Consider the following 9,196-nt stretch of genomic DNA (forward strand, 5'->3'; position numbering starts at 1 on the left):
ATTTAAAATCACGATAATGCATGTGAATTAAAATGTCAACAAATTCACCATTCAGAAATAAATGCACAGGTTTTCGCTTGGGTGAATCATGCGCGAAGAAGCACCCATACGAAAGTTAAGTAGCTAAAAACAGAAAATTTTTAATTCAGTTAGAAAAGCCCTTCAATGGCGAGGATGAGAGAGAGTATAGTAATGTGTGAGCAAATCATACTGGAAACTAAATATATGTACATATATGTATGTATATATTGAAGTTGTCAAGCGACTTTTGCATTGCACTGCATGTAAAAAGGCGTCTGTCGGTCGCCTACTTCGTTATCAAAACGCAAGCATTCAATTCTCCTGGATTGCTCGAATTCGAATTGTCTCTGCAGACAACTTTTAACAAAAGTATGCATGTATTTAAGGGTGCAGCTAAGGCAGTGAATGTATTGAAAGAAACAAGCAGAGTGGCTGTCTAGAACACAAACAAAAAAAAACGTAATAATGGTATTCACCAAATAGAGCCAGTGACTAGCTCACTTTTGGTGAATACCACTAAGAAAAGCAGTTATGTGAAAGCAGTCAAACTTACGCACCGGGGCCATGAAAGCGTACAAATATAAAAGTGATTAGAGAATGTTAAGTGAGCTAATTGCATAAATGGATATGTAAATTTACATTATTTTAGCATCTGTAACGGAAAGAAATCTATGGGTGTCTTGAATGCTACGAGTATTATTGCTTCAGTAGGGAAAGGGACCTACTACATACAGTTTTACGCAGACTCCGAACGGCGATTGTGGTAGCGCACTACTTTAATTTTATTAATTAGTTTTAAAATTTGAATCCTTTCCATATGCAAGCAGTGTTAACTTTGGAAGATAAGAACATGAGGCATGCATAATGTGGCCAACTATTTTGCAGCTGCGCAGGTATGATGTCATCGGTGCCCGGCCCCTTTAATGGTTTGAACGAATTAACGAATTACTACAGGTCCTGAAGTACAAAATATCGCAAAGAAGTACATTTGACTGTACTTCGAAGTACGAAGTACGAGTACGAAGTAAAGTACGGTTGGTCACATTAGGCATGTCTCCGGTGTCTCGCTAAACATTAGAGAACACCACAATTTTATTGCTGCGAAAGTTCTCGCAGAGCCTACGATAGATTATTAATTCAACTATTTCCATTTCAGCACCACTTTATCAAAGGAAAGCAAATAAATAGAAATATTCATTACCAATGAGCACATTTTTATTGTACCCTTAAGCATTAGATAAAGAATCATATACACGAGAGTGGTCAAAAAAAAATTTTTTTTTTAATTCATAAACGCTACTCCAAATTATTGTTATTTGTGATTAAAAAAAAAATTTACGAGGTCGCGCGTGTCGGTTTTTTTATTAAAAACGATGATGTTCTCAATTTTTTATTTTCGTGACGTGTAAAAATGGTTTTTTTTTGTACATGTAATTACTCTGGTATTAGTGGGGAACATTCCCTTAATTACATACCTGTCTTGGACAGTTAGAATGGGCCCAGTGCCCGAAAATATGCCTTCAAAAAGACACTACTAAAATTAAAACGTTGATTCTGAACAATTTACGCATTTTCCAGGGTTTGGAACTTGTTACCAGGGGGTTTCTGGGGTTGCCAATTAAGATTGTCAGTTTTTCAAAATTCGAAAACGGCCGATCCAAAATGGCGATAAATTTCTTTAAATGATTGGATTTGGTCGAAACTCGGCACTCGGAAGTTTTTTGGGTCGCTGAACATGAATCTGAAGTCAATTTTTGAAATTCAAAATGGCGGATCCAATATGGATATCAAATTCTTAAAAACTGACTTCAATTGAAACGGTGATACTGAAGGTTTCAAGCATTTTCATGGGTTAAAACTCGTTACCAGGGGGTTTCTGGGTTTTCTGGTTACGAATATGAATGATGTCAGATTTTCAAAATTCAAAACAGCGGATCCGAGTTGCAGACAAATCCAATAATTTTTTTTTTTAATGTGATCACCATTTTGGATCCGCTATTTTGAATGTTGAAAATCTGACATTAGACGCGTAATCAACGACCGCAGAAACGCCCTGGTAACGAGTTTCAACCCATGGCAATGCTTAAAAAGTTAAGTATCAACGTTTTCATTTTAGCAGTCTCTTTTCGAAAGCATATTTTCGGGCAATAGGCCCATGCGAACTGTCCAAGACAGATAAGCAATTAAGGGAATATTCCCCAATAATGTCTGAGTGATAAAATGTAAAAACATTTCTAGATGTTTTTTTAGCCACTATAATATACACACATATTAATTTTTTATCGATAGTATTTATAGATATTTGTGTAAAAATAGCAATAAAACTGATATTAATATGAATAGCAAAAGTATATTTAGTGGCAATGGCCAACAGATGCAAGTCAACAAAAATCCAATAAAGACATAACACGCCAGCTCTAATAAAACAAAAACAACAAAACATAAAACTGTAACATAGAAAATTGGCGTGAATTTGATAAAACCGGTGCAATCGTAATATTGTTTTTTTTTTATGCTTTCATAGCAATCAAACCGCTGCTACGCGAATCACTACAACGGCACAAAAGCAGCAGCAACTGCAATACATTTCCGCGGTCAATAACATGGGTACGCATAAAAACCGCGGGAAATTGTACGTACATGCTCAAATATTTATGTTTTCGTTTTGTATCTAGTTATGGGCAGATCATCGTTGATAGTAGTAAGCAAGTACATTAGAGTGCATCACCAAAATTAGTAGGTACTATAAAATCTATTATATTTCAAGACTTTCGCCAAAATATTTCCAAAAAAAAATATCAAGATTTACGTGAACGATTTCACAATATGTACCTCCAAAAAATCGTATTTTATTGATTTCGTTTATAAAATTTTTAAACATTTTTATGTAGACTTTTTAGGATTAAACTCTTCTATCATCTCAGGTGATTTTTTAACGAAAACGTTTTTAAAACCCAATTTTATTCAGAAAAAACTAGATTTTCAGAGGAAATTTCAAAGAGATATAGCTTAATATTTTTCCAAATTATTTTGGCGTAAGTCTTAAAATATAGTATATTTTATATATTCAATGGAAAAGCAATACCGATTTTTTTTTTGTATGGAGAGTGAAGTACCCTAATGTACATGCATATGCAATACAACCACGGCACGGGTGTTTGTAATGCATACAAAGCATATAAGAATCATTTTTAATAAAAATTAAGTAAACAATATTTTGGTGGCGTGCGACCGACCTCTCTTAAGAAAATACCTTTTTCTATATTTTTGGGGATATTGCTTTGACCAGGGATCGAACCTTGCTCCCACCAAGTGGTAGTACGCATCTCTAACCACTCGGACATAGCGGCCGAAAAGCAGATACCTAAGCCGAGTATATGATGGAAGTGTGTGCTAATATTCGGTATGTTCCGAGTCCGCTGCTTGGCATAGAAAACCTCTTAACTATTTTCTATTACGGTCAAGCCTCCTATCTGGCTGAAGAGGATGAACAATATCCAGACGTGGGATGTACATAAATAATCATTTACAACATTTTTTGTAAATACCATGCCCATATAAATACATACTTACAGTGGTCGAACAAATTATAGCCGCACTACATTTTTTGCTATTTAATTTTGGTTATTTTTTTATAACAAACCCAAAAAAAAAAAATTCACGTTTCAAACATTGTACAATATTTAAATAAAATTCAACAAACTTTCGTAAATATTTCTATTTTTATTTTTAGTTAGATTTCCCAGAAATATGAAGTTTTGCATCCCATGGAATTCTAGTAGAATAAAGTACAAGTTTCAAATTACCGCTGAACCCATCCTTTTACATATTTGCCTGTTTACCATGTTATGCTTTAAGTAACGATTTACAAGAAGTTGGCGGTACTCCCGAATCGTACGACGAATTTACGGCACAAGGGTCTGCTTAACTAGATTCGATTTCGGGTTTTGGCGAGTTCGCACAACAGTGCAAAGATTTATAGCGGTTTGACTACAGATAGGGCGGAAATAGTACATACTTAGATCCAGACGCGTTTTTGGGTAATGATGCAGGAGTGCTAGTCTTTAGCCAGATATGAATCTGGATCGTCCCGTTTGCGTAGATTCGACTATCGTGGGAACGCATCTAGACGCGTGTGAATCAGCCATACATAACGCCGCTTTCTTCATGGCTGAAAGCTTTGCTTGAAACTCGCTGCTCTCGACAAAACGTCAACTTTATTTTAGTGAGTTTTAGTAGGATTATTCTTTCTTCCCATTCGTTCTTTGAGGCATTCCGAATGTGGACTTAGAATAGAGTAGCGTTAAGTATCTATTCCAGTAGGTATTTTAAAGAGAGATGGAAATGGACGCTTGGTCAAAGCAAAAACAAAGCATAACACAAATGCAAAATAAACAAAAAACAAGCATCACAAGTTAATTCTCAGTGCGCTTCAACTTGAAGCCTTCAATTGGGGCTAGTTGCGGTGATTAGCCTGCTGGCACTGCTGGCGCTTCCATCGTCATCGCAACTGCTGCTGCTGGTCTAGGGTGGTCCAAAATAAGTGAAGTCCGATTTGAATACTCTCACCCCCTATATCGAAAAAATATACCCCTATCTTTTTTTTATTTTGAAAGCAAAAAATATTTAGAGGTCACTCAAAACGCCCAAAGTTTTCTATGAATATTATATGGGAAAAAAACTACTTTCCTTTTCGTGGAAATGGTATGTTTAGAATTCTTGACAATCAATATTTTTCGTTCGGAAGACTTTGGGTTTCTTCAGGAAACCATTGTTTATTTAACCCATTTTTTAATACTAAAGATTTTCTATTTATCCCCCATTGCATTTTCTGGTATTTACTGTTGTTTTTAGCGGACCTATAAAATATAGTTACTATGAAAAAATGGTTAGATAAATTATTATTGTGAATCTCCTGAAGAGAAACAAAGCTTTCCGATCGAAAAATGTTGATATTCAAGAATTCTTTACCATTTCTACGAAAACTTGTTTTTTCCCATATAAAATACATGGAAAACTTTGAGCGCTTTGAGCGACCCCCGAATATTTTGTTGTCGGAAGACTGTACTTTTTCACAAGCATTTTTTAACCCCCCTAATGCATACACGTACTTTTTTCTTGTTGATAGCCTTGCTGTGACTCTGTGGCGCAAAATCTGTAAATACAAGTTCAAAAAACGGAGCAACAGCTGAGCATTTACCCCAATCACAACTTACAACGGTGATTTTAGTTGTAGCTATTATGTGTATGTAGTATGTCTGAGTATGTTGCACGTTTACGTAGCTGGATAGTGTATATAATTAGCGAGCAGCGAAAGATAGAAAGGGGGAGCGGAAAATAAATCGGCAAGCATTGGCGAAATTGCGCACAATGCACTCATACTACACACAGGCAATCAACAAGCTCCCGAGCAATTGCAATTTGTGTCGCATGTAAATGCTACAGTTACGGAAAGAGAAAGAGTACACGTGTGATAAGTGGTTGGACTAGCTTCTCTTCCAATTTGTGTTGTGCGTTTTGATGTTGTTACACAAATAGAGGGAGCTACGAAAAATTTTGTCGAGGGTGTTGCGCATTCTCTTTCACATAAAAATAGATTTTGTTCATACGTTACATGAAAGAAAATGCTGAACACCCTCACCAAGAAAAAAATATTCTAAAAAATCAACGGTAATTTTTAGTGACTTGAAACTTGCACTTTGTTAGACTAAAATTGAATGGGCTGCAAAACTGCATAGTCGAAAATTTTTGAAACATTCTGAATAAAAAGTTTGAAATTTTGATGCTAATTTTTTGAAGTTGGCATTCATTTTGTGAACTTTGTGCAATTTTTGAAATTTTAATTTCTATGGTTTCTGTTTTAGAACGAACTACATATATTTTAAATGAAAATTATTAAAAATCAATAAATAAACCTGAGTTACAATTAATATCATTTTGAATTTCGCTACTATAATTTTGACCGCTGCTGTACAGGTATGTATGTATTTTTATATTAGGGTGGTCCTTAAATGTAGGAAGAAAATTTGTACACCAGATTTGCTAAGCTTCAACTCCTACGTCGATGTTACTATAGTCGAAGATATCACATATAAAATATGGTCCCGATTGAAGTCGGTTAAGGCTTATCGCACAGAGGTCAAATTTCAGATTACGCTATGAATACATCTTAACCGACTCCAAAAGGGACCAAAACTTATATGTGATATCCTTGACTTCATTAGTATCGATTTTAGGTATTAAATAAAAAATATATACATTTGTATATTTTTAATTTTTTGAGTCCATAGAGGCATTTGGCATACCAAAATGTGTGTGATATCTTCGACTATGGTTTAATTTTAATTTTTTGAATATCTATACAGGGATCTGTACTTTGCCCCCTGTGTGAGGGGGTAAGACTAAAAAAATCGTCCATTTGATTTTTTAAGGACCACCCTTATGCACATACATATGTATGTACATTTATAAGTACGGTTATGCTTTATTGTAGAGCACGGAAATGTTGCGTCGTCAGCTTACAAACAAGTTGAGCTAAATTATTTCATCGTTGCATCTGGACAGTAACAGTTGCTGCAACGTTTTTTTTTTGTTTGTATGTGGTATGTATGTACTATGTTTGTATGTGGCACGTATGACGATCTATTCGTGCCCTAACTATTACACAGTCTGACTTTTAACCTACAGCGGCTGCAAGTGCCACTTCCTCTGGCTTTGCCTCTAACTTCACTCAGAGGTGTGCACTCACACAGCTGAACGGCCGCTGTGCAGTGAAAGTGATGGCCGATAATTTCGCAATTTCAATTGTAATTACAAACTTCTAGGAATTTGTTGGAAAGGTAAGTAAATGCCCTGCATGAAAGTAGATTTGATTCGGATTTTGTAAACTTGCACTTTTTTTCTTGTAATTGTATGTATTTTCTTCACACTTTGCGCTTCCGTTTCCCGCAAAAAACATACATACACACACATACATGCATGCTAACTAGAATTACGTAGTACAACGTAAGAAATAAAAAAGTTGCAACTTGTCGTTAGTTAACCGCAACATTTATGACTTTGTTCCAATTTTCGATGTTGCCAGAAGTAGTATTTGAATGTAATGCGACCGGTGTACTGCGACATTGGAATAGGGGACACAACAAGCTGGTGTGCTAAATATTTTGATTACAGTTTGAATACCAGTTTTCGCAAAAACACCGTAATCATATGCAGCGAAAAGATTTTACATACTGTTACATCCCAATTTGGGTATGTGTTTACATATCATTACTTATCAGAGCTGATTTAGAGATTAAAAATCCTATGGAATCTAAATGTCAATCTGACCTACTAAAATTCCAAATAAAAAATACTTAAGAAAGTATTATGGAATAAATATTAAACTTAAATGTAATTAGGGTATACAAGGGTATATATAGCACAACAGCGAGTTGAGGTCATGGCAATTGAAGTTTCCGATTTTTAAATAAAATCGCTTAAACTTGAAAACCGAAAAACGAGGCAAACCAGCCAGCAGTAGTCGCAACGAGCCAGGCATTGACCGCTGAAAGAATATCGGATTTGATCAGAGCTTAGTGAAGCGGTGTGAAGCACGCAAGGCAAAATTAAATGAGGGAAACAAAGCGCGAAAAAAGTCAGCAAAGTGATTAAGCAGCAAAGCTCAAAAAATTTCTCTCTTACCACTGCTAAGCGTACAAAACCTGCTCCTCACCTACTCAACATGCCCACAAACAACCTACTCTCGGCCATTATCACTAGCGATATATGTAAAAATAAATGAAATTAAAAAAGCAGGTTTCAATGTTCGCCAAATTGCAGAGTATTCACTGACATTTGTAAATTTTTTGAAAACTTTAATTGAATGTATGGCTTTCATGAGCTGGCAATCCTCATAAAGTTTATATTTAGTAAGATATTTGGATTTCCAAGCAGAAACACGAGAGATTTTTTTAATTCAACACAACTAATTACGAATTGGTATTACCAAATAGAATAAAATGCTTCATATAGGATATTCATTTTAGAGTTTTTCATGTCAAAGTCCAGTTTTTCTGATATCCTGCTGCGATTCGCAAGGGATTGGGTGGTACAGTCTTAAAAGAAGAGAGCTTGTTTATTGAGGCTATTTAAAACAGCTCACTTGCGCTTTCGGCATCATGTACACAATGACCACACGCAGACAATGTACACAAAATACATACTTGACTACAGTCTGTATCGAAATATGCCGATCGAGAAAGTACCCTTTAGCAGCACTCAATGGACAAATCTATCAAAATGCCACCCTCCGAACTGGGGAATGCTTCTGGAATGACCATACTTGGGCAGATATATGTATGCATATAAATCTGGGTCGTTACGTAGAGCCGACCGTCGGTGGAAAGATGTAGCGGCATTACTAAGGCTTCCCTAAATAGATTAAATCTTCAAGCTCTACCCAAAGTGAATTAGTATTAGCTGAGTAGTTTAAGAGGGCAAGTACCTCAAGAAAACTCAAGCTCTTCGTCTACGGTGGGTGATGTTTGAACTCCGATGATGGCAAGGGCGGGACACGAGTGTGAAAAGATAATGGTTGTGTGGAACTATTTTCGTAGAGATGTCTTCTGTCGTTCCTAGAAGGCGGCTCTGCTTCCAGAAAGTAAGTTTTCGGATGCCACCAGTCGTAGCAGACGAGCAGGAATTGATTTCGTGTTCACTACGGGGATGTTTCTGTTGGGTTGCCATAAATCCTATCCATGCCAACTTTAATCTAACAAGCAGAAGCTAACATGATTAGGATGTACTTGTTTTATTTTTTTCTAGTTTATATTCAATGAAAGGCAAGTTTGCTAGGTCCAAAAGAGGAACCGAAAATCCGACAAAACCAAAATAGTACGAAATCTTTTAATAGAGATCGAATCCTTATTCGCTTGAATTTTTGCTTTGCTTTAAACGCGCAATATGTTGTATTCAGATATTTGCGAAAATCGCTATAAGAAGTTTTTTCCTTTCCTTTAAAATTACAAAATTTGACTTGGCATCTTTGCATGCTAAGCTAGCGATATATCGATGACACAAATCAAATTTAGTATAAAATAGTGCTTACCTGGTAATATGAATCCGCCATGTTAACAGTAGACTCCAAAAGACGTTGATGCTTTTTCTATTTGGTGCTTGATTCGAAATGTGCGAT

This window comes from Rhagoletis zephyria, unplaced genomic scaffold, assembly GCF_001687245.7.
Source record: "Rhagoletis zephyria isolate East Lansing unplaced genomic scaffold, Rhagoletis_zephyria_1.1 Rzeph_scaffold_04762, whole genome shotgun sequence".
Taxonomy (NCBI): Eukaryota; Metazoa; Arthropoda; class Insecta; order Diptera; family Tephritidae; genus Rhagoletis; species Rhagoletis zephyria.